We start from the raw sequence: 9,546 nt of genomic DNA, 5'->3' as shown, positions 1-9,546 counted from the left end.
CAGGCCGAGTAGACTCGATGGGACAGTTGGTCATAATGGTACGTAGGAAAAAGGTACTTTTGCACTGGGGACATATTAAGGAAAGGTATTTTATGCAAGAAATGATACTTTACGCGGAGACGTTTCTCTCGTAACTGAAGATTTTATCACGCTCGTTTCTCAGGCCGGATGGCTGCGTCTATTAAACATTGAAAAAACAATAGCCGTAATGGTCTCTTACGTGTTATTCTTTTATCTTTATCTTTTTCTTCTTTACGAAAAATTCATATCGTTTACGACAAACGAGAATGTATTTGTATATGATACGACGGTGGTTGTTGGGGGAAAAAAAAATTTTTGTTGCTCCTTTAGATAATTAATACAAAAATTAGTATATTCGGATCTGATCGTATGTCGCGGTAATTTACGATCGGCTTATCAATTTGGGATCGATTCGCGAATAATATTGGGAAATGAGAAATTTGGGAAAAAAAAAGGGAAATTTATTATTCGAGATTCTGACGTCACAGGGCCGTATGGCCGAAAGGCTGGCGATATTGAATCGAATGAATATTTAAACGGACGGCATCGTCTGCTTGGGAAAACTTTGCTTAATTAATTTTCGTTTTATCCCCATTAAGCAGACGTTCTTTCATTCGCGACTGCTTGGCTTTTGCGAGCCTCCGACTTCTCTTTAAATGACGTTCGCCTTTATTTTTTTTGTCCCAGCGTCCCCTTCGTCTCTTTGGAGAAACTTTTTTTTTTACGGTCTTAACGACACTATCGGCTTCTGCTTCGATTTATTTAATATTATTTTCACGACTCCGGTTTCGTTAATTGAAATACCTCTCCGCTCCCATTTTCACCGCAGAGTCGAATCTGCCGGGTAATTAAATTTTTTTTATTTTCGACAGAGGCCATTTTTCGAAATACTTCAAATAGTCATTGAATTTAAAAAAAAAAGTTAATTTTTGACGGCCCTTTTGGAAAATTTGTCATAATTCAGGCAGTAGGTGCTGTGTACGGTTTTGGTAAATTTTTTTTTTCTAAATTTTGAATTTTTTATAATTTTGGAAATGCTCGTCGATATGTCACGTGCGAATTTCGCCGTGTTCCACGCGCAGCCTTGTGCAACGTAACAGGCATGTAAACAAGCAATTTGTGATAATTACGTCGGTGCCCTCGTATACGGAGCCTTTCTCGTGGCGCCATAGGAGCCTTTTCACGGAATATTTATGGGAAAATTAAAAAGTGAGCCCGACGATGACGTCGAAATATTGGATCCCCGCCCTATTCGGGCAGGGCGCGATTTAGCCGTCCAAACCCCCGTAGAGTGGTCATGGTGAACCATAACGTTAACCGTTCCTACCTTTCGAGTGACCGCAAATGTAAAACAAAGAGGATGACCGTTTTCGTCCGCGATTTACATTCCGTTGCTTTTTCTGGACCTTACAGTTGCCTGCTCTGTTTGGCAAACGAAATTGTACCAATGGTGGTTAAGAAAAAAAAAATTTTTTTTCTAGACTAAACAAAAAACCTCGAGACTGTTGTCCTGAAAACATTTTTGGTACGAGGAATTTATAAACGTACAAATTAGGCTGTAACAGTGCCGTAGTAAATTGGTGCATGGGATCTGGGTGATGTACAAAAAAATTATACAAAAAAAATTTTTATTTTTATTTATTTATTTTTTTGATAAAATTTATTTATAATACTCAACGAAAATTACGTTCGCAATTTACGGTTTTTGAAGCACGAATGAGCAATGAGAATCTCATTAACGGTTCATCGCTTTCTTGAAGGTACTTTAAAAACAGGGCTGAAAAATTAGGGGGGGCATAGTGCGTACAGAGGACCCCTGGGTAAACAATAATTGTCGGCGACACCCCTTAAAAAGGCGGAAAAAAATATGAAAAATCCTTCCACGTGTATTTACACAGGATCCCGCGAGAGGTAGGTTTTATCGTCTTCGATAATTCCGAAAAAAAATTCCGCCCTTGTAAAGCCATAAAATCAGTCGGGAACGACGGTTGAGTCTCTCGCGGTATCTACGTTAACGCTGTCGTCGTTCCGTGCTCGAAACGGGACTGTCGGCGCTGGGCTCTTAGAAGTTCGTGAAATAAAAAGAGCCTATAAAGTGGCGAGAAGAAAGCGTCGATCCCGTGTTTGCGCGTAGCTACGAATTTGTACCGCTAGATGGCTACGAGCGTGAACGCGTAAGCTATCAGTTGTATATTCAAAACAGACAGATTTTTGTATCTCAAAATGAGCAGATATTTTCCTTTTTTTTTTACAGCTCAAGAACAACTTCAAATCGGTACAGCTACGAATTCCGATCCTTGGACTCTCTAATTATAGAAGGAAAAATGGGCCGTGCTTCGAAATCGTTACCGGGTCTACTTAACCCGCAGCCATATTACCCTCAGATGATTTAGACGTAGGACCCACTGGCGTTCTCGTAGGCGGAGTTGGCGCTTAAATGCTCAGGTACGTTTCCTAGGGCTTTTTCTTTGTTTTTTTTTTTTTTTTTTCGTTGGTAAAAACTTTTCAACCTAAATTATAATCATTGCCGCATAGCCCTGCTTTGTTACCTAAAACAAGGCCAAAAGTCTTCCCGTTAACGATAACGATTTCTTAAAAAAGAAATTTTTTTTTAAATTTTAAATTCCATACGTACAGTACGGTAAGTAGCCCCAAAATTTTACAACCAGGACACGAGCTCGATCAACTGGACTGATTAGAAGCCCAGTGTGGGCTTCATTGCTGTGTATTATTATTATTATTATCCTATATCAATATTTCGATAGCCAATTGGGTCTGTAGGCAATTGGATAACTGTCTTACTACGATCAAGTTAATCACGAGTACGTAATCAGTGATTCGTATAGGTTCGAAGTATCCAGTACGAAATCGACGCGCAACCAAAGGGAGATTAGATTTTAATAATGCAGCGACGCGTTTACGTAGGGTGGCCCCGTTCGATGATAAAACCAGTTGGCCCCTAGGAGGTAAACCGGTACGTTCGCTGACTGCGGCCAATTGTCGAAAGTTGATTGGCCAGTTGCAGTGCTGCTGGTTGTTTGGGATTCTGTATTTCCTCAGGGCACGTTTACTGGTCAAAGCCAATTGCAGTTCGAATTGTGTCAATGAACGTCGGGATTTTTGGGTAATTTGAGAATTGAGTTTTGTCGAACATGCTGTTATTGAAACTAGTCGATTCTTTTATTAATACGTATAAATGTTTATGTTGTTTTATACGAAAAAAAGTTTTATCGGTACTTAATTTTGAAATTATGGGAAAATCCGGGTGAAAATCTTATTTGACGGTATGACAAAATATTGGTTGACATTTCAATATTTGAAATTGGTATACGATAATGTTTTATTGCTACCGGCAGTAGTAGTCGCAATATATATATATATTTATTTATTTATTTATTTATATTTATTTATAGGGGTGGTAACATTTTATTTAGCACTTTGAGTTCATGATGGTGTTAGAACTGATCGATTGGTATATCGAAATTGACCCCATAGATACTATAACATTTATGGTATATCCTGAAGTCACACCGTACGTACATTTCTGATTATATATTGATAACATTTTTTTTTATTAATTCATGTTATATTCCCTATCAAACCAGCCCTTGACCTTTGATATATCGCCCTACTTTCACTAATTTTTCGATTCGGTCCCTCCCATAAGATATAGGCCGAATCGGTCAGAATGAAAAAGACTGAAGTACCAAAAAAAACCGTAAAGCCACTCAAAATCGGCGATGTAGAGATGTAAAGATTTTCAAAAATATTCAGCTTTCTATTCGCAATCATACTAATCGCCGTACTATGTACAGTATAGCAGAAAGGAAAACCGGATAGAGGAACTTAATTAATGAAAATTAAATATTAGCCTGGCGAAACACAATTTTGACAAAACTAACGGTATCATGGGAGTATGGAACGCCATATGAGTTACGCCCTTTTGTAAATCCACCCAAACTACAGTGCGCCAACGATCCCTCCAAGGCAGCACACGTGCAGAGAACATATGGAGGAAGGGAGCCCCATCCGGCCATAGTGAAATATTAATTCCTGCATCTCCGACTCGGAGGACCAGGGCCCAGTCAATGTATTGTCCACCCCTATGATTGTCGATTAGCTTAATAAGTGATAAAAAATATGAGAAATTACATAACGATCTCTATCGTAGAATCCGCATCGGCAGTATTAAGTCTCCGGACGGGTTAGTTTCATTCGCGAGAGAGATACGACGCGAACGCCTCTGGCGCTTTAGCAGCGAACCAATAATTTCCCAAGCACACTCGGTGCAGGAGACTTGATTAACTTGGTAGGTCGCGGAGAGTTCGGGGCTGAAACGTTTACTTCGGCTATGCCCCGTGGGTTCCCGAGTGTTTACGAATGGGCACGAAGGGCCCCGAAGCACTAGAATCAGGCTCGCGCCTTTGCTTCGCAACAATCGAGGCACGTCGAAGCCCCAAAATTTCTCACCCTGGGGACGAGTTATTCATTCACGAGGACGTTAAATTCCGTCGAGTCAATTCAGCTTCCTAGACAGATCATTATCGAGGAGCTTTACTAATTATACGTCGGTATGTTTGCCAACTGCAAAGATTGCTCATAACAAAGCAGTCTGCCATAATGGATATGAAATTCTATTCACACGGATTCTCCCTAGGTAAGTCCACGCCGTAAATTATTAAGACACAAAACTTTTTTTTTACCCTCCATCAAAATTTTAATGGAACCATTAAAAAGGGGTTGTATCGCCAAAAAAAAAGTACAGTAATTCTTCTAAATACTGTCTACTTGAAAAAAAAAAATCACACTGTATACGACCAATTTAACTTTTAACTCGAGTGCCCATTGTGCTTATTAATATTACCGTCCGTTTCGTAAAGCCCGTAGAAAATCCCGCGGGTGTCTAGGTCCTCCAAGATGGCCTACGATTACGTTCAGTACGTACATACACGTTACGTACGAACCTCAAGAGGCACAGATATACCCAGGTACGTTTTTATTAATGGTACGCCATTTGTATCACAACGGGCGGTACCACCCTGTAATTCTTTCATTCCGTTAGATCCACGAAGTAATACCATCAAAGTAAACGTCCCATTGGGCCCCCCCTCGCCCCACGGCAGTATCATTTATACAGCCCACAAGCTAGTAATTCGATACTGTTTATTTCTTTAAAGTACTCCGTACCGTCCAGCAGCGCCATTCTTCTTCCACCACGTGTATATACGTATACTAGCCTAGAATTAAGCTCGGCTCCACCAACTTTACACACCGTTAAATATATCTGGCAACGGTAGGAACTTAATTACGTCATTTAATCTCTTCATCAACAAGAACAACAGCGTACAATATCCGCGTACAATTTTTGTTATACCTGCAAGAATCATTGTACGCTAGCCGTACAAACAAGCTGTACAATAAAAACCAAAAATTTTTTTCTATCATTTTTCCCAAATTTTTACAATTATTTTCTCTTGTTGCTGTTGTTAAATAATTATTAATTTTTCTTTTTCAAAAAACGTTATTGCCCCAGAGCCTTCTTCGGTTGATACTTTAACAAGAGTATCAAAGTCACAAGAAACAAGGAACATCTTTACCCTGCCGTCTCGTCAGTTTGGGCAAGATGTAAACGGCGCGGACGTTAACGGCCGAATTATACAGGACGGAATCGCACGTTAATCACGCGGCGTGTCTGACTCATTTGTACGCGTCCGCGCGTACAAATCAGTTGCAAATTAAGTGAAAAGAAAAGAGTCGGGTTTTCATATGGTCCCAGGAGAGCAGAGCGGTTTGTACGTTCAAATAGCCGCGTGATTCAGGTATACGTAGGGAACGGCCGATGACAAATAAAGAAGAGAAGAAGGAGCGATAAATAATTTCGATAAACGCGTTAACCGCGAGATTAAAAGCAATTAATTGGGAAGTCCAAGCGTATAGCGGTAAGTTAAACAATATTTTTTAGTTTTATATCTTTTTTCACGTGACACGCGTAAACAAGATATCGGACCGGTTTTTTTCTCTCAAAATCCGTTAATCGCGGAATTAAAACTTTTTTTTTCATCATCGCATCGGTCCAACCACTTCGAATGTTACGCTGTTATTTAATCATGATATTTTTATCCCTGTTCATTTTTTTGCCTATTCTCCCGCAAAGCACTTTGGCTTAAAGTATCCAGCAGGGCCGTACCCAAGCGACTGGGAACCCGACTGGTCACTGCCCACTGGATTTTGCATACCCTGCAAATTACTGGGCGCGCTATGCCTCCTGACGAAAAATTCCCGCTAATCTTTTTGTCTTTGTACAACAATCCTGTCGCGCGATATCCGTCGTTCAGCACTTGGCTGCTCTATGCGCGAATCGCGGATGCATTGAATTTCATGCTGCGCTCGTATTCTGCTTCCTTGTATCCGAGTTGTTATGCTTCGTTCGCACGATGGATAGGCCAACCCCAGACGCCCGATAACACGTGATAAGGGGCTTTCGATAGCCATTGTTTACATCGTCAGATAATTCAGGTATTTTAAATGATCGGATTGCTGGTGACGATGACGTCATGGAAGAAAAAAGAAAAAATTGCATCTCTCGGCCTCTCGTACGCGAAGCGACAACAAAGCCGTCGCAGGTCGTAAATTCGTGGTGATTTGACGTAATTCGCAAAAAAAAATTATAATTAACAATTAATTATCAAAAAAGTGTACAATGGGAGGACGGATGAATGAGATGAAAAGAAAAAAAAAGTTACTAAGCGACCAGGGTCAAGTTTGGCTAAGTCAAAAGTGGATGGTCGCGGATAAGAGGGCCAGCGAGAGGGAGAGTCAGAAAAAGACGTGTAAAAGTGAAATAATAAAGAGCTGATAAAAGAAGCAAGAGGAATAGCACGCAAGCGCGGTAGCGCCGCCGGTTCGCGGCTCGGCGATAATTTATTGCGGCATTACTCACAGCCGGACACCTCAATGGCCAATGGGGGAGGGTTGTGTATGCGCTTGGTGGTACCTGGTGCCTCCTCCTTGCATAGTTTATATTATTTAGCTTGCATATGCTACCTAGCCTAACCGGAGGATACGTTTCGCTTCGAAGGTCATCATCAGCATGGATCACAATGTCCTGGCATATCCGGTTACGTCAAAATCGATTCGTCATACCGAATATTCATGGAAAATGAGTGATTGAATAAATTTTTTTTTTTCAATTACAAAAAATACCCATGACTGTACGTAGATTCTCAAAATAATTTGTTTAAAAGTCAAATATTTACAATTTTTTTCAAACATTTATTTTCACCACTTTAAATAGCTTTTTTCTATATATTTTTATAATTTTCGATGACGATACCTTTTTTTTGGTCTTTTGTGAATTGTCGTGACCCGTTGTTCGTGAAACACGCTGCGCGCAAAGGTCCTCCTATTATTTGACCTGGGAAAACCTTCCTGGCGCCCCAAGGCGTTTAAACAATGTCCCGCTCTTGTTGGCTCAAACTTTACGAGAAATACACTTGTCCACGTTGCGAGGTTTAAGTGTCGGAGAAAGGGCGCAGCGTTACCAACGTTATAGGGTTAGCTTAGGCTCGGGCTTGGCCGTGTGTGCCTGTTACGAGGGTGGGATCGTTACCACGGAGGGTTGGCAACGACCACCCAAGGTTGCACAATCCGTCATAGAAGTTCGGTCTTTGTAAACGGCCCGGACGGCAGTCCGGGCAACCTGTTGCTTCATTGTTGCCATATGAATATATATATATATATATATATCCACTGACACAATCTGTATATACATATATTTACCATACGCGTAACCTTCACTAACCTGTTGCTTCATTGTTGCCATATGAATGGCAACGACCACCCAAGGTTGCACAATCCGTCATAGAAGTTCGGTCTTTGTAAACGGCCCGGACGGCAGTCCGGGCAACCTGTTGCTTCATTGTTGCCATATGAATATATATATATATATATATATCCACTGACACAATCTGTATATACATATATTTACCATACGCGTAACCTTCACTAAACAGGACTTACACGCGACTGTCGCGAGAACGACCCATTACAGTCACATGAAAACTGGCTCCAGAGTCTGACCTAAGGTACCGTAAATAATAATAATATTTCACGTTCTGCCCCAAAAGACCTAAAATTCTTTTCAAGTTAAAAAAATCGCAAAACTATCGCACCTAAAAAAAATCATAATTCGCAAAACAGCATACATTACGTGTTCGCCTTTATGACCCCAACGAGAATCTTATCGATGTCAGAACCCAGTGATTACCTGTTATCAGTCACCTATATCGCGAATTTTCACGTTTTTCTGACTGGACACTTTTTTCCCCCTTTTTCTTTTCCCACGCTCAAGCAGTTTTCAAGTATCGTGACTAAATTGAATTTCGTTGTCGCTCTAACCTCCTATTCTCGGCTTCTTACTAAATCTTGATCCTTGTCGCGCGACGTTCTTTGGCTTGCTTGAGTGGCTGCCTTTACCCTCGTGGAAACTATTAAACGGGGTACAAAGAACGTCGGTGTACTCGTCACTGGCAATATCCTTCGTGCAAGCGACAATTTTCATTTCGAGCATCTCGGCGCTACCGGTACTATGGTTACTGTCAATCGCGCAGGTTACCGCATTGTTAGCCAACTGCTTTCTACGTGATTACGTACGCCAGTGCGTTTGAACCTTCGCTTCGGATCGGAACTCCACGCGACAAGGCGCGACTGTATGCTGGATATGCGTCAGGTCGTATATAGTGGGCTGTGTGTTCTGGGTTCATGGTTGTAAAGAAAAAGGATATGTATATAGTGACGCTGTTTACGGTTGACTATAGTTTGCTTAGCAAATGCTCGAAACACTTTCGTCTCCTGTGAATTGTCGCTGTACGTAGTCCAGATACAGCTGGGTAACCGAATGACGACGGTTTTGAATATATTATGGGGATTACGTTAACGAGCACGTGGGTGAAATTTTCTACTTTTCTCATAATTATTTGCCATAGTGTTTTGGACGGTATTACTAAATTGTTCGGGATTAGTTTTGAGCGAGCCACTGGGACTACGGGTGTTATTCATCTGATTTATGTACCACCTGTTCGGCCCGGGTTTGTTCCTCTTGTTTTAACCCACATACGTAATTACAGCCGCGCGCGGTTATGCCGTGAGATAATGATTAATTATTTTACCGCGGTGATAATGCACGTTGCGTCATTCGACCGGATAAATTTTACGATGGTTCAAATGATAATCGAGGAGCGCGGAAATATTTTTGATCGTCGATAATTAACGTCGACGGTTATTTTGTATTTTGTGGAAAAAAAAAAACATTTTTGGTGGAAAAATTTTTTTTTCGAAGTAAATACAATTTTTCTTTTTTTCTTCGTTTTTTTATTCGAAAAAAAGTTTTTATTCGCCGTTGAGAAATTACTTGAAATTCGGAGCGTCGATCTTTCTGGCGCGGTGGATGGCCGGGGAGGGCTGCAGCTGCATCCGTAGGCAGTTGCCGTTGCATTTACAGTTGGCAGGTTGTACGTGGGGTACTAG

The sequence above is a fragment of the Cephus cinctus genome, unplaced genomic scaffold (genome assembly GCF_000341935.2).
Source record: "Cephus cinctus unplaced genomic scaffold, Ccin1 Ccin1_scaffold0123, whole genome shotgun sequence".
In the NCBI taxonomy this organism is placed as follows: Eukaryota; Metazoa; Arthropoda; class Insecta; order Hymenoptera; family Cephidae; genus Cephus; species Cephus cinctus.
The sequence above is the reverse complement of the archived record's forward strand: the minus strand, read 5'-3'. Positions refer to the sequence as shown.